Here is a 25,263-nt window from a genome sequence, read left to right as displayed (position 1 = left end):
AATTGACCTCATCACCAGCGATCAGATCAGATTGTTTAGTGTGAGGGGAATGTGAGGGGGTGTTCAGCTGGGCGATGACCTAGTTAGGGCCTTAAAGAGGCAGAGCAGCTGCCCCACTCTGGGGAGGGGGAAGCAAGAGGCCTCCCAGGGGAAGCCCCCCCTGAGCTGCAGGTGGAGGGAGACCATTCCCATGCGGGCTCTTCAGCATGCCCTGAGGGTGGCTGAGCACCAGGAGTAGGGTCCAGCCTCGGGAAACTGAGGGACAGTGACGGAGAGGGGCGGGGCATGAACCAAGGGCAGGGTTCCCACACCTATCTAGGAGAACAATGAGATAGAGCAGAAACTGGGGAAACCCAAAGGGTAGGAATTGGGGAGATGACGGGGGGGGGGGCAGGGGGCAGGAGCAGAATTTACTTAACAATTATTTATGTACTATGTCTCAGATGCTCTTCTGAATATTTTAGTATATTAATTCAAATAACCCTCAAAATAACCCAATAAAGTGGATACTATTATGATGCCCATTTTATAGATGGGGAAAATTAAGACTCACAAAGCTGTTATGTGGCTCAGGCCAGGCGATCTGGTTTGGAGTCTGTTCTACTAACCACTACATTCTACTGCTGCTCCTCCCTTGACAGTGGTGACCAAATGTGGCAGGCCAAATAAAGGCACAGCTAGAAGGAGATGGCCAGTGCCTTTGAGGCCTTCCTTTCCCATCAAGCCCTAGGGGCACCAGAAGGCCCAGGGGCTGGGGCAGGGAAGAAGGGGCCTGTCAGGAACTTCAGGAACAGGTGCCTGCTTTCTCCTTGGATCCTGTTTCCTGACACTTGCATGAGGAACGGAGAGGGGAGGGAGAGGGAAGGGACATGTGGCCAGCTGGGCAGAGCAGGCCCCTTTCTGCCAAGTGCCGCCTTAGGGAATATGACTCCTGCTGCCTGAGAGGTACAGGGGGGATGCCAGAAGGGGGGCAGGGCTTCTGGTGGGGCACATGGCATTAACTCTTTCATCTGTGATATGTATGCAAAAAGCTCAGCACAGGGCCTGGCATGGAGGAGGAAGACGCTCACTAAATGTGCAGCAAACAGCAAAATCCACTGAGGGTAGGGCCAGAGCAACAGCTGCAGCATGAAGGATCCTGGTTGGCTTCTGGGAATCTTTCCAGGGAGGCCAGTCATCTCCCCTTGAGGGCTTGAAACATAGAAGAGACCCCTGTCATCCCCAAGGAGTTTGCAAGCCCCTGAGGCCAGTGCATGGGTGGAATGCTCTATAGGGAGTTGCGAGGGTGCCAGCTCTGATGGAAGCTGAGGGTAGATGTGGAACTGGTCTGGCCAGGCCAGGCTGGGCCCCTTCCTGGTTCGGTGCAGGCTGAGGAGTCCAGGCTGGCAGGCGCTCAAGACCCCACGCCTACCCGCTAGAGGCTGTGTGGCTGACAGAACGTCTTGCTGCTGCCCCGGCCCTGGCCTGAAGGGCCTGCCTGAATGCTGTGTACCTGCCTTCCTGTAGCGTGACCAGGCTTCACTGTGTCCCCAAGGCAGACCTCTCTTCTCTCTGGTTGCATCTGCCCAGTGCCCTAGGCACCTGGGGAAGGACTCTGGGTCTTGGGCACGGATGGCCAGCCTGCCTACTGCCCCGGCCTGCTTGCCAGCTTCCTCCCTGTCCTCCCCATTTCTTCGGGTGGGTCCAACTTCCATTTCCCCCACCCTATCTCAGATTGAGTTTCTCAGACATGACCTAGTGGGGCTTCATTTGTGACTAGAAACTGCTTCCTGGACTATTACTGATGCTCCTACTGACTCCCTCCTGAAGGTGGTTAGGATGAGGGTGCCCTTTCCCAGCATTCAGTACAGCTACTGGGGGCGGGAGGGCCTCTGATTCTCTCCCGAGAGCCCACATGGAGAGGATGCAGGCAGAAAAGGACCTCAATTCTTCGGGGAGACCTCAGATGGACTGCCAAGGGACAGGGGGAGCTGGGGTGGCCTGGATGATCCCAAGGACCACAGTTAGGACCTATGGGTAGAAGCCACAGGGACAGAAGTTTCAGTCCACTTCGGGGAAGGGCTTTCTGTCAGGTTGAGCTGTTCTGCAAGGGGACAGCTGTCTCAGAGCCTAGTGAGACCACCGTCCACAGAGGTGTGTAAGTAGAGGCCGAATGGACAACCATGAGAGATGCTGTACTAGGGCCTGTGAAGGAAGGGCGGGACTATTCTATCCGCATGTCCCTCTCTGTGTTTATGTCTTTGTTGCAATCACAACAGGCCCACAGGACGTTTGTCCTCTGCTCAGCTCTCCTCACCAGAATACCTGTACAAATTCTTGAAGTTAAAGACAGAAACAAAAAATCCAAGAGCAAATCCAAGACATGGCTAGAGTGGGGCAAAGAGAAGACAACAGAGACAAGGAGAAAAGAAAAGTGGGAGGGAGGGAACAAGGACAATGACAGAGAAAGGGAGAGACAGAGAGATAAAGAGAAAATGAAAAACAGAGACAGGAACAGAGAAGCAGGAAGGCAGAGGCAGGGGCAAAGGTGGAGACAGAGAACCGCGCCATGGGCTCCATTCTCCCTTGTCTCTGTCCCAGTGGCTTTGAGGTTCCTGAGGAGCCTCATTCCCTAGCTAAGCCGTAACCCTACACATTGCTTCAGAGGCCAGGGAGTGGCCCCCAAGGGCCGCTGTGCCAGCTGCATGGATCAGGGCCTTGGAACATGCTTGAGGCTAGAGGAGCCCTAGGTAAGACCTGGCCCAAGCCACCAGGCCTCTCCCCTGCTGCGTCTTTGGACAGAGAGAGGCTTCCAATGGTGCCCCAGTGGCACCAGGGCGAGAAAAGCCAAGAGAAGGCTGTGGGGGAGGTGGACTCTGCCTTCACACCGGTGAGAGCTGTCACTGGGTAGAGGGAGCAGACTGCGGTCTGGTGGCCCCAGGGAGCAGAGCTGGGACCCACGGGAGGGCGCAGCATTCAGCTCAGTTCAGGGAAGAACTCGATAGCCGTCAGGGGCTCTTCAGAGCGGGCCGGGCCAGCAGAGGCTGGCTGACCGCCTGGCGGTGGTGCAGAGGGCCCTGTGGTCACGCGGGAGGGAGACTGATGGCTTCAGAGCCTGGCAGAGTAGCTGATTCTGTGATTCCCGCGTCCTGGGTGACACATCTCTCCAGCCCAAAGGGGGAATCCTGCTGCGTTACTTTAAATAGCCCAGCTTTCTAACAAGGCTTTTATTCACACGTTTACGTAAGTATAAAAAATTTTACATAATTTTTCTATGTTTCTATCTTAAGAATTTTTGTGTATCTACATAGTCATCTCTATGGCTGTGTAACGATGTGTATTTATGGATTTCCGTATCTATATAGTTCTCTGTCTATTTATCTATGCATCTAAATACCGCTTTATCTAAGTAACTATGGATCTGTGATTTATACATCTCTTCACTGTGTATCTCTATAGCTCTGTGTCTGTCTGTGTCTCTGTGCAGCTCTCTCTCCACTTAGGAGCGTGGCTCATGGAGATGAGGGGGTTAGAGCACGTGTGCAAGGCCTTTAACAGGGCAATAGTCGCTAAACTTTTTAAATCATGGACTCTTATCCCTAGAGCATTTTGAGTACACCAACTCAATATATTCACAGGGATTTATTTATACACAATGTAGTGGTTAAGAACACAGATTCTGGGGCCAGCCCGTGTGAGTTTGCATCCTAGCTCTTCCGTTGGGCAGGTGACCCAATCTGTCTGTACCTCAGACGCCCCCCGTGGAAAGTGGAGATAGTAATACTCCTTAGCTCTGTAAGGTGCTGCAAAAGGGTCTTGTAGTTAACACATGCGGTGTCCGGGACAGAGTCAGTGTGTATGCGCTGCTGTTACTAGACATGTACTGCTTTACTAATTGATTACACACATCACAAACGATATGTCAGATGTCAAAATTATTAAAGAATGAGGTAAAAAAATACATAAAAAATAGATTGTAATATTTTCTTCTCACTTCCAAATGGATTGCTTAGTGCATGTTGAGTTGGAGGTGACTGTTCTAGAGTTTGCATGGGACACCTTCTCTGGCCTTCTGACTGACTCTATCAGAGAAGCCTGAGTTTGAGGCAGGACCCCCTCGAGCTGCCTGAGATGCCCCTCACCACACAACCACTCCTGGGGCTGCTCCATCTCACCAGGAGGCCCAGAGAGAGCCCTGTTTCTCCAGAACCTCGGGGCCAGCAGCATCTCAGGGACCCTCCCACACAGCCCATGGGCTCTGCTGCCCCTACCCCAGGCCTGCAGCTTTTCCTCAGACCAGAGCCTGGGGTCGAGATGGAGCCCCTTCCTCTTTCCCTCAGCACAGCCAGCCCCACAGGGTGGGCCACCAACCTCTGAACCATAGCGCCAGCAAGCCAAGCCCAGGGCTCACAGTTGGCATGAATCACCACTTACCGAATGAATAATAAAAGCTCACCATTACTGAGCACTTGTTTTGTATTTTCTTAAGCACTTTACCTGCATCGTCTCTTTGAATCTTCCCAAAGATCCTATGAGGCAGATGCCCTTATTCCAGTTTGACTGACGCTGGAGAGCATATTGCAAACGAGTGAGGGGGCAGGGAACAAACTTCCAGCAGTCTGACTGGAGAGCAGCCTGTTAACCATCTCGCAATATGGAATGAATGAACGAGGGAACTGGCTCCCAGTCCCCCTTCACACTACCCCAGGGCACCTGCTGCTGCCTTCCTAAATTCTGGGCTTGCTCTGCCCCTCAGCCTGGAGAGAAACGCCCCCAAACCCTCAACTTCCCGCTGTTTTGCTCTGGGTCTCGGGGCCAGCGGGTCCGCAGCGCCGGACCGCGCCCAAAGATCCTCTGGCCGCCCCCTCCCTCCTGGCAGGGCCCCCTCCCCGGACCCCTCCCCGGCAGCCGCGACCCGCAGGTAATCCCCTCCCCCTTCCTGCCCGCAGCGCCAGCCCCTTCCAATTAGCCCAGGCTCGGGTCCCCTGGGCTGGGGACAGCCTCGTCCCTCCGCGCCCTCCCCCACTAGGCTCCCACGTGGGGAGCCCGGCTCCCAGGCCTCGGCCGCCCCATTCAAGGCGCCCTCCTCCATTGTCCCCGGACTGTCACTCACTCATGGCATTAGCATTTCTAAAGCCCACTTCTCCTCGTCGCCGCTTTGGCCCAGCCAAAAATGGGCTCACTTCGAAACATAAGTTTTGGGAAAGGGTGCTTCCTAGGCTGCTAAAATAGCTTACCTTAGGGTACTTAATTGTTTGGGCCTCAGTCTGTTCGCTGATGAAATGGGGAGAACTGATCTCCCTCATCTCTAGGCTCAGAGCACCAGGAGCTTGTCAGCTGCAAGAGCGTTTGGGAACCAGGACGGCCCCCTGGGGCCCCAGTAAAACTGCCCTGCCAGTCTGGACCCTCCATTTCCCACCCACGTGCCAGGGGAGACATGGAGTTTTTGTCAAAACTGGTTTTCCCTGACCTAACCCAAGGGGCCTTTGTTACGGCCCTGGCAGGATGGGGCATGAATGGGGGTGACTTCTTTGCCCTGGCATCTGAAACCCGCCTAAACAACTTGGATGGAGAGACAGCGCCACCCAGTGGCTGCCTGGGCTCTATGCCAATATTCCCTGGGGTGGGTTCTCGCATACTTGGCTTTTGGGCTAGCAACGGAGGAGTCTCGCTGGAGGAACAGTTTTTACTTGCGGAATTTCACTTGCATTAGTTTAGCTGCTTCAGATCCAAAGCTAAATAAAGAGCTGGTGGTCAGAGTCTCAACTTGCTTAGCTGAACCTCACCCCTCGCCCCCACCCCTGCCACAGGGCTCACTCTTGCTCCAGGCTCTGTGACCAATGGCCAAGTCTTTCCCCTTCCTGGGCCTCAATTTTCCGCATCTGGAAAATGGCAAAATATTACCCAGCCACCCCTTGCTCCTCCTGGTGGGCTGGGGAAATGGGCACTAGCTTGGGAGTTCCCATTTTGTTGGGTAGAGGGAGGGTGTGGGTTTGAGGACCAGGCAATCCTCTGAGTCAGGCAGCCACCTGGACTCTGTGAATAGGCTCTGGCCCCATCCATACTCCCCTGCTGCTGACCAGCCCCTCTGAATACCAAGAAACCAGACCCACCCTTCCCCCATGCCTGCTTGCTTTGGTGCCTACCCCTGCTTCTGTACTCTTCTTGCTTCCTCCCTCCCCCACCCCTGTTTAGCTGTGTGCTACAGGCTGCCGACATTTCTCTTCATGCCTGGTAGGGAGCAAAATGACAAGGGTGACCCTTGTCTCCAATTAAAGTTCCCCCCTACCTGGTTCCCCCCTCTGGCGCCCCTTCTAAACCCGCTTCAGCCAGAGGGAGCCAACAGTCGGCCCCAGAAATCTGGACGACTAAGCCTGCATCCTCCTGAACCCCTGGCTTCCTTGGTGGGTTTTCCTTCCGTGTAGGAGAGGGCAAGGGGGCTCCAAGCTCACTCTGGTTTGGGGAGTGAGGGGAGGTGGATTGGGCCTAGAGGCTCTTTTGTGTGAAGTCTGCTCAGGCCTCCAGAAATACTGGACTGATGGAGAGAGCAGGGGAGAGGAGCAGGCTTGGGGGAGGAGGGAGCGGGAGATGCTCAGCTCTGTGATGTAGTGTGGCCTCTAAGCTGCCTCCAACCCGCACTTTTTCCCGGTCCAGCAGGTGGTAGAGAGAAGGAGCTGAGAACAGGCCCAGCAACAAGGATCTGCAGCATCAAGGGTAAGGCCCTGCTGGTCGTTGGCCTTTCTAGTTCTGCTCTGAGGAATTCAGAGGGGCTGTGGGGCTGCTGGGTATGTGTGTGGGGTGGTGTGCTCAAGGGGAGGCCCTTCATCCCAGAACAGCTCTACTTGGTCTGTTATTTTTATTATAGTCCCAGATGAGATTTTGCCCAGAGAAAGTATAATACCTCCAAAAAATGAAGTTTAAAAAGCACTGATTTAGCTGCCCAACCCTACATTTTACAAAGGGGGAAACTGAGGCCCCAAAAGGTAAATTAAGGTGGCCCTAACACCTAGCATGGATGTACATACATACATAGCATAGGCACTGTACCCATGAAGTCCTCAGTCAATGATTATAGAAAGAACAACTGAATGACATGAGATTTTCAAATAAATTTAAAGCATAAATGAATTCACTTTCCATTTATATATGACCACACTACAAGACCTGCAACCTTCTTTTTTGTTGTTTTTTTTTCTTGTGTGTTTATTTTGAAACAAGGTCTTACTCTGTAACCCAGGCTGTAGTGCAATGGCACAATCACAGCCAACTGCAACCTCAAATTCCTGGGCTCAAGCAATCCTCCTGCCTCAGCCTCCCGAGTAGCTGGGACTACAGGCATGCGCAACCACGCCCGCCCAGCTAGTTTTTAAATTTTGAGGGGAGAGGGAGTCTTGCCATGTTGCCCAGGCTGGTCTTGAACTCCTGGTCTCAAGGGATCCTCCTGTCTCAGCCTCCCAAAGTTCTGCAGTTACAGGCATGAGCCACAGCACCAGGCCCTACCACCGTCTTAAGCTGTCTATGTAAATTGTCACACAAACAACAACGTAGAAAGTTGAGAATTTGCTCAAATTTTGGGAATTACTTAAAATCATTGTGAACTCTCATAATTGAGGTGTAAACAAAGGGGTAATTCATAAAATTGGCTAATTGTCTTTGCCTGTTGTCCAAACCAGTATGTCTATATATTCTTGCGTAAATTTTGGTTGATTTCCATCATGGGTTTAACCATAGCTTGGCAAATATTTGACATGAAGAAGCAAAAAAGGAAAACCTTGCCTTGCTTTGAGGTTGAAATGTGAAAGATGCAGTTCTGAACATAAAGATATATTCATGCTTCACATGGGACTCCTCATTGTCCCTAAACCCAGGTAAGATTCAGGTATTCCAGTCCCTCTCTCAGCCCACTGTGGACCATCATGTACCACAGAACAACTTGTAGTTGCTCACTGTCATAGATTCTTAATTAGCCTCATGTAGATTATCCCTAGAAAAGGATTAATCCTGGGCTACTTTCTCTAACCAGTCATTGATGGACTTTCAGGAAAATAATCTAATGTTAGAAGTGGCTTGAGTAGGACATCATGATCAAGAGAAGCCATCTACTGAAAGTGGGACTGGGCATGCCAAAGGCAAAGAAAAATAGTTGGTGGGCTAAGCCCTGGTTTGAATTATCCATGCCCCTATTTGCCCCACCCTCCCAGCCCACCTCCATATGTCCCCAGCATGGGTAGGAAGAAAGAGCTTTCTGCTACTGACTCTCACTGAGTGTGACTTTAGGCAAGCCAGCTCTCTCTCTGAGCCTCGGTTTCTCTATCTGTAAAAAGAGAGTTAAGAGTAAACTTATAGATCAAGAAAGTGAACAGAATGGGTGATAATATTTGCCAATCATACATCTAATAAGGGTCTAGTAACCAGACTGTATAAAGAACTCTTACAACTCAAGAACAAAAAGACAAATAACCCAATTTTTTTAAATGAGCAAGAAAAATGTGGAGAAATAGACATTTCTCCAAAGAAGATATGCAAATTTCCATTAGCACATGAAAAGATGTTCAACATCACAGTCATTAAGGAAATGCAAATCAAAACCACAATGAGATACCACATCACACCCACTAAGATGGTTAGAATTTTTCTTAAAAACTCAGAAAATAACCAGTGTTGTCACAGATGTGGAGAAATTGGAACCCTCATGCATTGCTGGTGGAAATGTAAATGGAGCAGCCAATGTGGAAAACAGTCTGGCATCTCCTCAAAGTGTTAAATATAGAATTACCATAGACCCAGCAATTCCACTCTTAGGTGTGTACCCAAGAGAAATGAAGGCACATGTCCATGCAAAAACTTGTACACGAATGTTCATAGCAGCATTATTCACAATACCCAAAAGGTGGAAATGACCCAAAAGTCCATCAACCGGTTAATGGACTGACAGACAAGATGCTGTATATCCATACAGTGGAATACCATTCGGCAATAAAAAGGAATGAGGTACTGATCCAGGCTATAACGTGGATGAACCTTGGACACATTATGCTAGGTGAAAGAAGCCAGATACAAAAGGGCATGTATTTTATGATTACATTTATAGGAAGTGTTCAGAATAGCAAATCCATGGAGATAGAAAACAGATTAGGGTTGATAGGGGTCGGGGGTAAAGGGGAATGGGGAGTGACTGCTAATAGATGCTGGGTTTCTTTTTGGGGTGATGAAATGCTCTGGAATTAGGTAGTGATAATGGTTGCACATACTAAAAACCACAGAGTCGTACACTTTAAAAGGGTGAATTTTACAGCATGTGAATTATGTCTCAATCTTTATAAAAAAGAGTGAACTATAGCGGTAGTTTACAAATTTGGCAGGATCGCAACTGCTCCAGAACTACCCCTCCTCCTGGTGATTCTGGGCCTGAAAGTCTGTATCTTTAACGTGCCCCTGGGGTGGTTCAGATGAAGCCAGGGTTGGGAACCACCCGACCAGCTCTAACATTCTAGGTCCCTGCCTGTGTCTATAATGAGAGGTTACCTGTAAACAGTTGCACACAGCCCCTTTCTCTGTGGGAGCTGGCCCCTCTCGGATTCTGCATGCCCTGAAACAGCCAGACCTCACACCCCAAGAAGGACCTGTTGCATTAGCCTCAGAAACAGACCCCTCTTGTGCTCCTGGGGCCGTAGGGGGTTTTCCGACCTCTGAGGCAGATCTGCTGCTGTTGGGCCCCCCAGGTGTGGGTGGCAGGGGGGGGGCCTCCTCACCACTCCCCCACCTCCTTCCTCAGCCTCGGATCCATCGCCCTTTGCTCTGGCCAGGCCTGCCCAGCAGGCCATGTGGTGGAGGAACACAAACCCACTGGGGGCTCTGGCAGGGGAGGGGGCCACAGGGATGACCCTCAGGTGCCTGGGAAACCACACGCCTGAGGCAGCTTGGCTCTGGTGCCTGGGCCAGACTGTGAGGCGGGAGCTCTTAGGGAGGCAGTCCAGGCCCCGCCTTCAGCAGGAGGCACAAGCAGATGAGCGTTTCTGGTCCCCTTCAGTGTAAGCAAGGACAGGGGTGTGTGTACAGGCCTCACAAGGCCCGAGGCTCAGCTGCAAGCCGAGGTGCTAGGGCCTTGCCGGGGACTTCTCCTTGCCTGCCCTGCCTCATCAGAGGCTCCGCTCATACTCTCCCCTCCCAATCACTGCGACAGTAACAACACCTCCCACTGACTGGGGGCCGACTATAGGCCTGGCCCAGTGTGACATGCTTTGAGATACTTCATTTAATCCTCACAACTTTTATAGTAGGAATTACTCTTCTCACTGTACCTGAGGAATGAGGAAACCAAAACTCATTTATTTACTTAACTAGTATTTACTGAGCACTTATTATATTCCAGGCCCTCTGCTGGGTGCCAGGGAGACAGAAGTGAGTGAGGTGCAGCCTCCCTTACAGATTATATTCAGTCTCCAAGCAAGGAAGGAGCTTTCTAGAAAGAGGTTGGGCTGGGGTAGCAAGCCAGGTCCACTTGAGTGCACAAGTCCTCCTCCCTCAGGCTGCTCCCCCCACAGCATGTGCAGATCCCTCCCCATAAAGCTCTGCCCCGTGTCTGGGTCTGTCCAGGAACGTGAGAAGAGCACAATGCTCCCAAATGACAGTTGTTTACAACCCATCATCATGACTTTTGTCAGTCTCATTTCTTTTCATTATTTAGCTGCTGTTTTTCTTTAAATGGACTAACTTCTGGGGGAAAAAAAGATCTTTAATACATACTTACTTTAGTGTCATACTAGGCAGTGATATCTGTGAAATCACTTGTGGTGTGCTGGTTGCATTTCTTTCCTAATAAATATTAAAATGAATTTATCACTATTGACATATAAATCTTCATTTATATGCCCCTTAATATCCTCTCAATACCAGCAATATGAGTACCCAGTGGCTGGAATAGAAGGAAAATATGACTCCCTTAGCTGGTTGGAGGAGAACTTGCACGGAGACCACCTTCGCTGAGAAATGGCTTTGGCAACTCTGCCTTGGGCTAGACCTTGAGCCTCCAGGACCCAGAAGTGCCCCAACTGAAGGCTTGTCTGTTATTCTAGAGAGGCCAGGAAGAAAAAAGTACAGTTGGCAAGTTGGTGGAAGAGCCCTCACACTGCCAAGTGACCCCTCTTCTGTCCTGCAGCCCCCCAGTCACTGGTCAGTCCTTCCCCTCACAGAAGGCTTGAGGCAAACAGTACAGGTTCCAGGCCTCTGGGCAGACTGAAGAAGGCAGAACCCAGGCAGCAAACTGTTTGTGTGTTATAGAAATACTGGAGAAGTCTTTGGATTCTCTTGAGGGTCAGGCCAAGTTTACCCATATTTGTTAACAGTGGGGATGGATCCTGGGTCACAATGGCTGCATGACCCTGGGCAAATAATGTCATCACACCTCAGTTTCCCTATTTTCCAAATGGGGAAATAAGAAGACCTTCTTCAAAGTGTGGTTATGAGGATTAACTGAGACAAAATGTGTGAATGCACTTTGGTAAAGGCCCATCCAAATATTATCATTTTATTATCATGACTATTCAACAAATTCAATAAACATGCATTGGCTCCCTTGGTGCACAAGGCAGCATTCCAGGCACTTAGGCGCAGGGGAGGGGAGGCGACGGGTGTGGAGGGTGCACAGAGATGAGGACAACACAGTCCCTACAGTCTAGGAGCGCAACGGGAGCAGACAATTTGGGTTGAACCATATGAAATTGCCAGCAATCAACCATTTTTGGCCCACAACCCAATACTACTTCTGACATCAGGCAAAGTGAAGTAAACACAAAATAGAAAGGGAGGAGGGAATGATTTTCTCTAACTGGAAAGACTAGGGAAGGTTGCCCTGAGGAAGTGAGCTTTGACTGAGTCTTGAAGGATGGGTTGGATGGCAGTAGGCTGAAAACCAGCAAGAAAGGCCTTGCAGGCTGGGAGGAGGGGAGAGCACAGACAGAGGCACGGAGGTGCGGTCATGCAGAGCCTGTCTCGGACAAGAGGATGGCCTGTGTTGCTAAAGGCACAAGGCACCTGGGGGAATGCATGGCAAAGGATCCCGGAGAGCTGAGTGGGACCCACTATGAGGGGGTCTTAGCTGCTGACCCTGTCTTCCTTTGGGAGTTGGTGGCTGCCCATCAGCAAACAGGTGATGCCACCATTCCTCCCTGCTTAGTGGAGCAATTGACCCAAAGTCGGCCAGCAGCCTTCCTACTTTGCCAAGAAAGGCTGAAATGGCAGCAGGAGAAATTGTAGTCAGCCAAAAGAAAGAACTTTCTGATAGTGAGCTATGAGAACCTATTCTAGAATGACCAAGGAAGGCTGAGGAATCTCTTCCCCTGGAGACCTTGAAAAGCAGGAGAGATTCTCATCTGTCTGGTTCCAGAACAATTCTGCCCAGAGGCAGGAGGCTGGACTAGATGACCTATTTGGGTTCTTTCCAGTCTGCAGCCTTGATGATCTCATTGTTCCCTCTTCCTCTGCCCAGACTGTTGTTAGGGATCTCCCAGGCCCCCAAAGCCACAGCTCTTCCAGTTGGTGATTCACAACTTTGTCAGCAAGATCATCCCAAATGTCTAGCCTCCATCCTCTTTGCTGTAAACTTAAGAAAGCTGAGCCTTTCTCTTTCCAGCTTCCCCTGGAGGTGAGAAAGTGTAGGTTATTAGCTGTATATAGCTAAGACTTCTCCTGTTCAGTCTTATGTCAGCCTTCTTCTCACCTTTGAAGAGACAGGGAGAGGCTCACAAACACAATAGATTTCAGAGTCAAAAGTCCTGGGTTTGAATTTTTTTGTTTGTTTTAGACAGAGTCTCACTCTGTCACCCAGGCTGGAGTGCAGTGGCGTGACCATAGCTCACTGTAGCCTTGGACTCCTGGGCTCAAGCGATCCTCCTGCCTCAGCCTCCCATGGGTTTGAATTTTGACTAGTTGTATGACCTTGGACAAGTCATCTAAGGGCAGGGATTAAGTGAACTAACATTTGTGGTGTGCTTACTACACGCTTAATTATGACTTGTTGAATGAATCCAGCATAGGCATTATCCCCATTTTATGGGCAGGGAAACTGAGTGAGCCTTCAAGAGGTTAAGTCTCTTGCCGTCCCCCAGTTAGTAAGTAGTAGAGGTAGGACTGGAACTCAGATCTGACAGATCCCATAGGCTGCAGTCTTTCCACTGTGTCATGTTGCCTCTTGCTTCACTGCTCAACCTTAGTTTCTGTCATCTGTAAAACGGGGCTAATACCCTCTGCTCCACCAAGTAATTGGGAGGGTTAAAAACAAACATACTGTATGTGAATGTGATATGAATGTCAAAAAGTGCTGGGCAGACACTAGATAATCATAGCTTCTCAAGCCCTGGTCTGTTCTCCTGGCTTCTGCCCACACTTTTGAGAAGCAATTTCTGAGGGCAGCAGGCAGAGTGGACCTCTCTCTCCCTTCCTTCGCTCAGACCACTCTTCCATCTAGCTCTTACCACACCGGATTGTCATTCCTTCTTCAGCACGTTTGCCTGCCTAATTCAACTGTGAACATCTCCAGGGCCCCGTGCTTGCCACATAGTAGCACTCAAGAAGTGTGGCTTGAATGAATGAATGAATGATCCAGTGACTTTCCTCCCCAGACCTGCTTCTTCTCTGTCGGAGGTCCCACCACCCTCCCTTCTCTGTCTGTGGAGAGACCCCCATCCTCCCTCCCCAGACTAGAGTCCAGCTTCCTAACTGGGCTACCCGCCACTAGCCTCCTGCCTTCCAATCCTTGGTCACATGCCGACCTCAGCTAGCTGGCGTTCAGTCTTCAGCGTCTGCCCCAGGCCCCCTCTCTTTGAGACCCTCCCTCCTGCCCACTCTACTGTCCTCGCACTGCCAGGGTGCTGACCAAACAGCAGGCCTCAGTTTCCCAGATGTGCTGTACACTTCCCTAATTCTGTGCCTCTGCTCACACCATTCCCTCTACGGGACTGCTCTTCCCCACCCAATATCCTCTTCTCAGAACGCACATCCTCTTGTGAAGCCTGCCCTGACCATTCATCCTCTCTGAAGCAGAAGGTGATCTCATTTTCCCACGAGTCCCCATTGCACAGAGTGGATACCCTTTAGAGGCTGCCTTAATATCATCTACCTTCTCAGGTAGTCACTTGCATCCCCCTGTGTGACCACGAGCAGGCTCCTACCCCTGTGCTGGGCCTCAGCCTCCAATCTGTACAGATGTGTCCAATGGCTCTTCCAACCCTGCCATCCTGTGACCTGGCTTCTTTGGGGGTGAGGGAGGACAAGACACTGAAGAGCCCCAAGTGGGGCCCTCGATTCTTGACAGCACGTGGTAGGCTCCCAGGCCTGAAAATCAGCTTCTCGGATATTACATGCTAATTGGCTTGCTTAATAGAGGGATAAATAAATATCTACTTGACATGATTACTGTCAGAGGCCTGAGCTGCAGAGCCTTTCCATCGCTGGGCTTTTATTGCAGGAGAAGCTAATCAGCTCTAATTAGGTAACTCCCAGGTGCTTATGGCAGAGGCCAACTGGGAGAGAGGAGGGGACGGGGGAGTGGAAGATGGGTGGGGAAGGGGAGGGAAAGGTGCTGCTTCCTCACTCACCTCTCTCAGCTGCTGACCTCCTGTGACCGAGCTCAGTACTCTTCAGGAACCTCAAGCTCAGTGACACCACAGGCACCAGGTTCTTAACTCCTCACCCATCTGGGATAAAGGGAGGAAGACTCTTGAGAACATACTATGTGCCAGGGACTATACCAGGTATGTTCTCCGCACAATCTCATTCGATGCTCACAATGACCTTCAGAGGTGGGAACTATTTGTTGCCCCATTTCATAGATGGGGCAACTGAGATGCAAAAAAGTTAAGCCCCCCGTTGAGCTCACACCACAGGGAGGCACAGAAGCTGGACCCGGATCTGATTCGAAGGCCAGGGCTGCTGTTTTTGGCCTCTGCTACCCTTCCAGGTGACAGTCTTTGCAAGTTTGTGCTGCTCAGAGAGGGACTTCGCTAGGCAGTGGCTTTCCTTTGCGGTGGTGCAGCTTACAGGCACTCAGCAAAGAGGTTTTCCAGGGTGGGCCAAACGGGACACAGTCAGAGCTGGCACAGTACCTGAATCAGTCACCTTTTCAATCAAGAACTCCTCCCCTGTGAGTCAAGACTCTGGGCTGGAAATCCTGAATGACTCAGTCCCCTGCCCTCAAGGAGCTCTCGTTCCTGTGGAAGTCTGTGGATGTTGCAATAGTGAGTCACTGAAGTACAAAATGTATATAAAGAGATACATCTCTCTACTATCATGTCATTACTCTGCTTAGAAATTTATCCTAGGTTTTGAGGCCATAAGTCAGCAAATTTGGATTAATTTCCATGAGACTGCTTGGGACGTGAGAAGGAGCGTGAACTGTGGAGCCTTGATTTGAATCCAAGTTCTGCCATGTATTAATTGCATGATCTTGGGCATGTCCCTCTCTGTCCTTACTGCCGCCATTCAGGACCTAACATCATGACTCCTACCTGGACACACGATCTCTTAACTGGCTTCCCTGTCTGCTTCCTGCTTCTCTGTAATCCATTCTTCATGCCATAGCCAGAATGAGCTGGTTAAACATGAGACAGCTCATGTGATAACCGTGCTCTAAGTCCTTCCGAGTCCTTACCATGACCTTCAAGGCTTGCATAACTGGCCTGTACCCACCTCTCTGGCCTCATTTCAGGCTAGTCTCTCACTCACCAAACGCCACCATGTTGGTCTCCTTAATGTTGCTTGAAACAAACTTATCTCATCTCTACCTCAGGGCCTTTGTACTTGCTGTTCCTGTCACTTCAATGCTCTAACCCCAGCCATTTGCATTGCTGGCTCCTTCTCATTCTTAAATGTCACCTCTTCAGAGACATATTCCCTGGCCACCCTATCTTATACAGCAGTATCCCTTTGGTTCTCAATTCAGTACTTGTTTTCTTTCCTTCCAAACACCGCAATTCGTAATTATTTTTTATTCCTTTTTAAAATGTGTTTATTTTCTGTTTCCTTCCACTCACATGGAAGTACTATAAGGGTAATGACTTTGTTTTCATCACCACTGTGCCTCAGAGAGTGTTTGGCACGTAGTAGGTGCTCAACATGGACTTGTCAGATAGACAGATGGGTGAGTGGATGGTTGGAGCAACGAATGAATGAACACTTCTTAAAGCTGTTGTGAGGATTAAATGAGATAATGCATGTTAACTGTCTGGCACAGAGCCCAGCAAAGAGCGCAGCTCAATAGCTAATAGTTGAATCTGCATGTGACCCGCTGGCAGACACCCAGCCTCTTCCTGGGGCGGCCGCATCCTAGCCAGTGAATCCTCCATCCCAACACCCTGCTCCCCACAAGCCCTAGAAACAGCCTGTTCTCATCCACAGGCAATGGCGTGCTGGAGTTGAGAGCCGGTTGTTAAATATTCAGGAATTCTACAAGCAGGTTGTTAAACTACTGGTAACTTAAGAGTGGCCATGGGAATATTGAAATCGGCATACAGTACACATCAGGGCACTCCCCACCTCCCCCAACAAAGAGCCAGTTTCCCAGTACACCACCAGTAGGCTTCATTCTTGCTGCCCCCTACCCTAGCAAAGCGCCCTAGCCCACATTCTCTGCTGCGTTAAGCCTGCCAGCCTTGAAGGTCCAGATCTAGTGCTCAGTCCCCCAGAAAGCTATGCAGCCCTCCCTGATCTCACTGCTGCTGACAGCATCAGTGCCACCAGGCCAGGGGAACCCAAGCCAGCATTTCTATATGTTGATTTGTGTCTTCTTTTTCTCCAAGTGAGCATGAAAATCTTTGTCCCTGAAGCTTCTTTTAAAGCTGTGAAGGCAGAGGCATGGTCTGTATATTTTTTCTTCTCTTCCCTCGCGGTGCCTGACACGGGACTGGGGGCTGTAGGGGTATTCTGTAGATGCACAGCAGCAGCCTGGTAGAGTGGCAGCAGTCTAGGACAGGGAAACAGGAGCTCGGCACTTGACTCAGCTCAGCCGCTGACTTGCAGAGTGACCTCGGGCCAGTCTCTTTCTAGGCCTCAGTTTACCCATCTAAAATGATGTTGATGATTTTGAAGCTTCCTTCAAATTTCAGGCTTCAAAGGGCTTGTTCATTGACTGATGTGCTAACAAGTCTTTATTATTTTATGGGAAAACCCTTAGGCACATTCAGAGAAAGTGGCATCTCTTCTACCCATCCACCACAATAAAAGACTTGGAAGGGCCATTAGGAAAGATTGAACCCAAGACCTCTGTTCTGCAGATAACGATGGCTGGGATTTACCGAGCACTTACATGCCAGGTACTATTCTAAACACTTGACATGGATTAACTAATTTAACCTTCACAACAGCAATGCTAAAAGGTAGATACTATCATCAATGTCCATTTTACAGATGAGGAAACTAAGATCAGAGAAGCGAAAGAACTTGCCCAAGTCACACAGTGGGGAAGCAGTAGAATTGAGGCTTGAAGTAGTCAGCCTGATCCTAAATCCCATACACCTAACCACTGTGCAATACCACCTTTTACAATATCTCGGAGGAAGTGGCTGCCTCTCAGGGGCCCTGGGGCCACCAGGCAGACAGCTAGCTTTCTCACCCACACCCCAACAGGTCCATTGTAGCCTAAGCTTTACCAATAGGCAGAAGGCCTTAGGGGAAAGGTCACTCTTGATTCCTTCGTTTCCTAGCTATGTGACCTTGGGCAAGTCCCTCTGCCTCCTGGAGCCTCAGTTATTTCACCTATGTCACATAGGGGTCTGTGAGGGTTGAGAGAAGAAGGAAATTAGCATGTATTGAATGCCTACATGTGTACAGGCACGTTGCCTTAAATTACCTCCTCTGATTCTCCTGGAAACCTAGAGGGAGAAATTATTTCTCCCATTTTATAGGAGTGGAGACACAGAAAGGGCAATAACTTTCTTAAAGCCACACAGTCAGGAGGGGCAGAAACAGAATTCGAACTCAAGACTTCATGTTCTATTTTAGAACAGCTTAAGATTTTTGGAAAAATGAGAAGATAATACAGAGAGTTCTCATCTACCCTGCACCAGTTTCCCCTGTTCTTAATGTCTTATGTTAGAATGATACATTTGTCACAATTAATGAAAGAATTTTAATACAATATTATTAATTAAAGTCAGATTTTCTTAATTTTTCCCTGATATCCTTTATCTGTTCCAGGATCCCATGTTACATTTAGTCAAGATGCCTCCTGAAGCTGCTCTTGGCTGTGGCAATTTCTCAAACTTGCCTTGTTTTTGATGACTGGGACAGTTTTTGAGTACTGCTCAGGTAATTTATTGAATGCCCCTCAATTGGAATTTGTCTGATGTTTTCCTCATGATTAGACTGGGGTCATGGGTTTTAGGGAGGAGGACCACAGAGGTAAGTGCCATTCTCATCACATCAAGGGTGCATACTATCCATGTGACATATTGCTGTTGATGTTGACCTTGGTCACTTGGCAGAACCCGTGTTGTCAGGTTTCTCCACTATCAAGTCACTCTGTTTTTCCCCTCCCCACCCTCTCTACTCTTTGGAGGACGTCACCCTGTGCAGCCCACTTTTAAGGAATGCAGTCCGGGAAGATAGGCTCCCCTCCTTGTGGGAGGAGGATCTACATAAATTATTTGTAATTCTTTTACACGGGAGATTTGCCTCTTCTCCTCCATTTATTTATTTATTCGATCATGTATTTGTATCACTATAGACTCATGGATATTTATTTTATACTTTGGGGTATAATCCAATACTATGTTATTTATTTTGTTGCTTAAATTGTTCCAGTTTTGTTACCGAAAGCTTGTTACAGTTTTGCCCACTGGGAGCTCTGTCGGCTGGCTCCTATATCCCTTTGACACACCCACGTCATTGTGGGTTTTATTTTTTAGCATTTCCTTCCTTTCTAGCACTACAAGATGCTCCAGGCTCATCTTGTATATTTCCTGCTCCAGCCCTGGAATCAACCACTTCTGTGAGGTGCTCTGGCTCCTTTTACTGGAGGATGGTATTAGAAACCAAGATCTGGGCACTGCGTGTGTTCGTTGCTACTGGGCCCATTTGGCTAGCAGAGTAAGGAAATATATGTGTATATACTAACTAGTGTATATACACATATCTGTAAATATTTCTCTGTGTAACCATCTGTACCTATGTGAAGCTAAACATGAGTTCCTCCTGATGTCTCCCACTCTAATCCAGTGCCACATGGATCATTCCAGCCTTCCCCCTTGCTTATCTGTACACTCCCACTCCAACAGTGAGCAACCTGGCTCCTGCCATCCACCATCCGACTTCATGCTCTCTTCCCAGCCCTGACTCCCTCGCTCCTGCCAGATTCCCAAGGCTTACATGGCAGCTGCCATGGGGAGTAGCTATGTTCAGCTTTCCTGGACTCTGGGTGGCTTCAGCGGCTGGCTGTGATTTTGCAGCCTGGGAAGGCCTCCTGCTCAGCCCTCCCTGGTTTGGTTTCCACAGGCAGTTCTCAGGGCACATTCCCCCAGTCCTTCAGAGGGCCCAGCTTGGTTGGCCCCAATACCTGTCTGTGTGTGACCGAGCCATCAGACCTGCAGGAACTTATCGTTGGTGTGGCGGCAGCCCCACCTCCATTGCCTGGTGTGCTAGTCTTACTGTCCCCTCCACCGCCATCCTTCCTCCTAGTCAGCCATGGGGTCTCTTGCTTAGCCCTGTTCAGACCAGCGGTCCCAGGTCAGTGGTCTGGGCTGAGGTGTGGTAGAAGACGCCGAGAAAATTAGAATTCCAGGCATGGGCAATCCACAGCATGGGGGGCTAAGGCTCCTTTGGCAAGAGTTCAAATTAGTTCGGCTCAGTGACTATCACCTTGGAGCAGTATGCTCTATGGCCCCCATGCAAGCGGGGCCTCTGTCCCAGCCCCATGCCTCAGGGGGTCTTGTGCTTTCGAAGTCCTTCCTCCAAATGTAATAATTTCTCCTCTAGTGCTTAATAGGGCCAGCAGTGCCTTCCGAGTAGGGTGCCCTGAGCTCAAACATGGACCCATGTAGGCCCCAGACTCTGTTTCTCCTCTTTGGGGGACTCTCTGGCCAGCATGCATGGAGTCATCCAGATGCCCCGAGGAGCTCCAGGACTCACATCTGTGGTGTCTTCCTGGGGCTCTAGGGCTGGGCCTAGTTCTGGGAGGACGATCTGGCAGGCAGATAGCTCCTACTGGCTGGCACAGCACTTTTTTTGCAGCATCACGAGAGAACTTAGGCTGGCAGAATGGTGCTAACATGCTGATTTGGGGTGACTCCATTTGTTTATATAGAAAGGGGCCCAGGGCCTGCAACACTCTAGGGGCAGCCCTTCTTTGGAACTTATGGAGTTAGAAATACAGTGTCCAAGCTACAAGGGAGTTTTGAAGCCATTTAGCCCAAGGCATTCCTGGTGTGTATTTGTCATTCCCCCTTGCCCCAGAATCTGCCTGGGGCCTGGCCCAAGCCTGGAGCTTTTGGGGGTGGAGAGAGGAATAAGTCCCAGTTCCTGTCCTCCAGGGCCTCCCAGTCTAATGGGGGACACAGATGCAGAAGGTGTCACTTAGAACGCTATGTTACAAAGAACAGCAGTAATAACCAGAGCAGACACCACGTATTGAGCACTGTGCTCCATGCTTTGCATGCATCGCCTTGTTACTTGCTCTCAGTGAGCTCTGAAGTGGCTGCTGCAGTTATTCTTGTCCTATAGAGGAGGCAGCCGAGCTCAGAGATGTAAAATGGCCAAAATATGAGAGCCAAGAGTCTACCTCAGATCTAGCCAGCTCCACAGCCTGAGTTCTTTCACACCCTCAGGCCTCAAGTCTGAAGAAACGGAGGCCAAGTGGGGTAAGGCGACTTGCCCAGAAAGAACGAACTTGAATCCAGCACCCTCTGCCCTCAGCCCTGCAGGGAAGCCGTAGCGCCTTGCCAGGAAGACAGTGGCATGTGTCCATGATCCTGGCTCTTTTCTCCTGCCATGGTCTCATCGCCTGGCACGGTCCCAGCCCTGGGCTGAGCCGAGCAGGCCATGTGGCTAGCACATCTCCCTTTCAGCTCTGCCAGGCCGCAGCTGGCCCACCCCTTGCGTGCCCCCTCCAGCGCCCAGCTCCCTCTCCTCGGCCAACAGGGCCCTCCTTCCTGTTCAGCATTCCTGCCAGCTGGTGTGTGCGCCCTGTGCGAGGAGGCTGGGTTGCCATGGCAGCCGTGGAGGGCTGGTGTGGAGGGGGCCACCCTGGCGCAGAGCTCCTGACCTCCCTGGGGAGGGAGGCTGTGGCCCTGGGCCTGGTGAGTGCTTCAGCAGGTCACCTCAGAAGGCCTGCCCCCACCCGCCCTGGCCCTCTGCCCACACCGGGTGTGCTTTAAGAGCTCTCACCACACGGAGAAAGGGATGAGCTAGGAAGAAAAAATGCCCAGGCCCTTCAGAGCTCAAGCCCAATATAGCAGAACTAATTTGAAATGTCACTTAGGGCAGTCTCGCTCCCAGCCAGCGAAAAGCTGGTTTATTTACATAGTCGGCGGTGGCGGGAGGCCAAGAACCCCACCATGCCAAGGCGTAGGGGATGGGCGGCTGGGAGTCCCAGTTGTGGCCCTTTGGCCTGGAACCTTGCTCAGAACCACCATCTGGAAACCCCTGTGGGCAGAAGGACCCCCATGCATGTCTTCCCCAACTGCAGCCAGCTCTCCCCGCTCTCGGGGCCCTAGGGCAAGGCAGGAGCTACTAGTGACTGCCATGGTGCCAATTCTGTCCCAGGCACTATGCTGCATGCCTGACACAGTTTTCTCATTGAGCCCTTGCCCAAGCTCTGAAGAGGAAGATTTATTACCCTCATGTCACAAGTGAGGAAACTGAGGCTGGGAAGGATGTATACCTTTCTTGGGGCTGTACCACTAAGTAGGTAGTGGTTGGGATTCAGATCAGGTCAATCTACCTCCTGAGCCTATATTTTGTCCCCTGTATGCATACTCTGTATCTTGAGTCCTTGGCTCCCACCAGCCCAGCCACTACCCAGGATGTGGCCTATGTGAGCCACTGATCTGGGGGCTGGCGGGCCTGGGGTAGGTCAAGGTGGACTCAGACCCCCTGTAAGAGAGTGGAGGCTCTTCCTTGTACCCAGCTGTGTGCTTCGGTCATGACAACACCCAGGTCCCTGGCTGAGATGGGGCATAGAGTCTTATCTGTCTATACTTCACTCTGTTGTGAACCAAACGTGTACATCTGCCTGGAACCAAACATCTGCTATCTGCTTGGAACTGTGCTGGATGTTGGGAGTATGGGGGTGAGAAAGACACAGTCCCTGCCCACACTGAGCTCTGAGTCACCATCCACAGTAATAACACAGCAAGGACTAACACTGAGTGGCCTATGTCAGGCACTGTTTTAAGCAGCTCATGTGGATTAATTTACATAATCCCTTTAGCGAGGCTATGAGTTAGGTGCTATTATTATTCACAGATGAGGAAATAGAGGCACTGAGAGAGAAATATTAATATCTTGTCCAGGATCGCACAGCTAGCAAGTGACAAAGGTGGGGTTGAACCCAGGCAGGCTGCCCTCAGAACCATACTCCTGATGTGGCATTATCCGGAATAAAAGGAAGAGGGCTGAACACGGCAGCAAGCAGGGCTGGGATTAGACATAGAACAGGCTTGCCCGGGCCGCCGGTGGCTGAGCGCGGGAGGATGTTTGCCTGCTGGAGACGCTTCCGAGGACCCTTCTCCAGAGTGTGGCCCTGGGGCAGTGGGTCAGGGCAGCTCAAGCTACCCTCAGAGAAACCTGACCACTCTGTCAGATCTTGTCTCCATTTTTCTCAGAATTTCCTATTTTGGCTGCTTTTTGGAGCCCAGGGGCTCAGCCAGCCACAGGATAACCCTCTGCAGGGCCCACTGGAGAGGAGCCTGCTGTCAGTGCCAGGGCCCTGGGCAGAGGATGTGGCCGGGATCAGCTGGGAATCATTAAGGATGTTGCTGGGGCAGACCGAGGCGGGGCGGGGAACGGACAAGGCCCGGAACCCAAGGCCGGCTGTGGCGGCTGGGTGGGCGGGCAGGCGACCGGCCTGTGGGCTCTGGGCTGAGGGGCGAACATGGGGGCGGGAGGGGAGTAGCAGCTGCTTGGCCCAATGTGGAGACCTTGCTCACTAAGTCGTCCTCCCCAAGGCTCAAGACCAAGGGAGGAAACAACTGGGGAGAAGGCTCAGAGAGGCAATGGCGGTTCGGCCTGGTGGGCGGGAAAGGGGGCTGGAGGTCCTTAGAACTGAGGTCGCTTGGAGGGTTAGGAGACCCTGGCCCACACTCCACTTTGCTGTGAGCTTCCAGCTGACTCATTTAGCCTTTCTGGGATTTTCCAAAGCAGCCCAGAGTGAAACAGAGAGACGTCAGTGGGGCTAAGGGCTAAGATGCAAGAAGCCCCTTGCCCCTGTCCCCAGCCCTGCCACCAGTGCCCTCCAGCCTCACATTCCCTCAGCAGAAAAGAAAGCACAGGATTTGCCCTTGCACGAGCCACAAGCTCTGGTGAATTTTATCTGGTAAGTGTTTCTTGACCTAGAAACCTGAGGAGGAGTGGGCAGGAGAGTGGCTGCTGCGTGGGTAGGAGGCCCAGCCAAGCTCCTTGGGCAGTTGGCTCAGAACTGGCGCTGAGGCCATCTTGAGGAAAGGAGGCAGCACTAGATGGCATGTTAGTGGCAAAGCTGCTGACCTCAGGGGCTCAATATGGGGAGGAAGGCAGAAGCTTAGTTTCTGTCTGAGCCCAGCCAGAGCTGCAATGAATTCTACTGAGCAGGGAGACTATGGGACATGTCACCAGAGACCACTAAGAACTGGAAGAGGCTCCAAGGAAAACTGGCCCTGGTCCTAGGTTTCCTCTTACCCTCTTGGCTGGTTCAGGATCCGTGCTGCAGGCCCCGCAGCACCTCAGCTGGCCTTACCACACAGGTGGCCAGCAGGAGACCCAGGGTTCCGGTGACTCAGGAGTGAGCTGGGAGAATGGGGCTGCTGTGACTTTCAAGGTGTTCAGAAATGTTATCTAGTTGCCTCCAAGACTTTGGGATGAATTTTCCAGGTCCTATCTCCGTTGATTTCACTCCTCTGGCCCACCAATGGCCTGCTCTCCCTATACGCCTTCAGCGACCCTCCATTCTCCCCAAGGCTCCCTCCCCTGCCATTCTCTCCTGCCACCTCTTGCATACTAAGTCTTCAACTTGAAGCACTCAGACTAGCTACACTGATGTGCATGTTCCCATCCCTTGCTCCGTGCTCTGTCATCCCAAGTCAGCAGCCAGGAGCCAGCTGGGTTCCTGTGAACCCTGTGTGGACAGGAGAGATACCTTCTGACAGCACCACCTTAGCAGAGGGATGCCAACTTGGGCTATTGGAGGGGAGACAAAGGGCAAGGAGGAAGGGGACCAATGGGACAGGATGGAGCTCCTCAGCTGTACCCCAATTCCCAGCAGCCTTAGCAACAAGGGCTCTCAGGCCTATTGAGGCACATGTTGAAAAGCATGGTCTGGTAGGCAGTAGGCAGGTGGATTTGGGGCTCACCTTCCCTGTAGACCCCCTACCAGCTTCCCACAGGAGAACTCTGGCTGGCCCTGGCCCCAGGGTCCAGGTAGGCTCTGGGCACTGGGGGTAATTTCCAGAAGCCTCTGGTTTTCCCCATCTCTGTGTCCGATGCTCATAGTCCCCCGAGCTGCCCACCTGAGAGTCATGCTGTACCCTGCTACCCCTTCCTCACCCTCACAACCGATCACTAAATCACCAAATCCTGCCCGTTTCAACTCATAAAGCTTGCTTCTATCTTTCTTATTTTGTGCCTTTCACTACCACTACCCTAATCATCAGAATGACAACACTACCTATCCTTTACTAAGTGCTTAGATATGCCGGGTTCTGTGGTAAACATTTACATACATTTGTCTCGCTTAACCCTCCCACCAACAACCCTCCAAGAGATGTACTATTTTATTGGCTCTTTTTTATAGATGAGAGCAACCGAGGCCCAGAGCAGTGAAGTCCCTTGCTCAAGGGTATTTGAACGCAGCAGTCTGATCCCAGAGCCACACGCAGAATCACAGTGCTCTGCTGCCTCCTCACCTGGACACTGGTCTTCCTGCCTTTCCTCCTCGCTCTTCTTACCGCCTGCCAGAGTGGCTTCTCCACGGCCCAGCTCTGAGCATGTCTGCTCCACTCCTGGCCCAGTGCCCTGTTCTGGCTGTCCTTCAGCGTCCACCCATCCCTCCTCACTGCCTTCGCCCTAGTCCAGGCTGCCAGCATCTCTTGCCTCCCAACTTCT

Source organism: Lemur catta, chromosome X, assembly GCF_020740605.2.
Source record: "Lemur catta isolate mLemCat1 chromosome X, mLemCat1.pri, whole genome shotgun sequence".
Taxonomy (NCBI): domain Eukaryota; kingdom Metazoa; phylum Chordata; class Mammalia; order Primates; family Lemuridae; genus Lemur; species Lemur catta.
Note: the sequence above shows the minus strand (reverse complement) of the source record.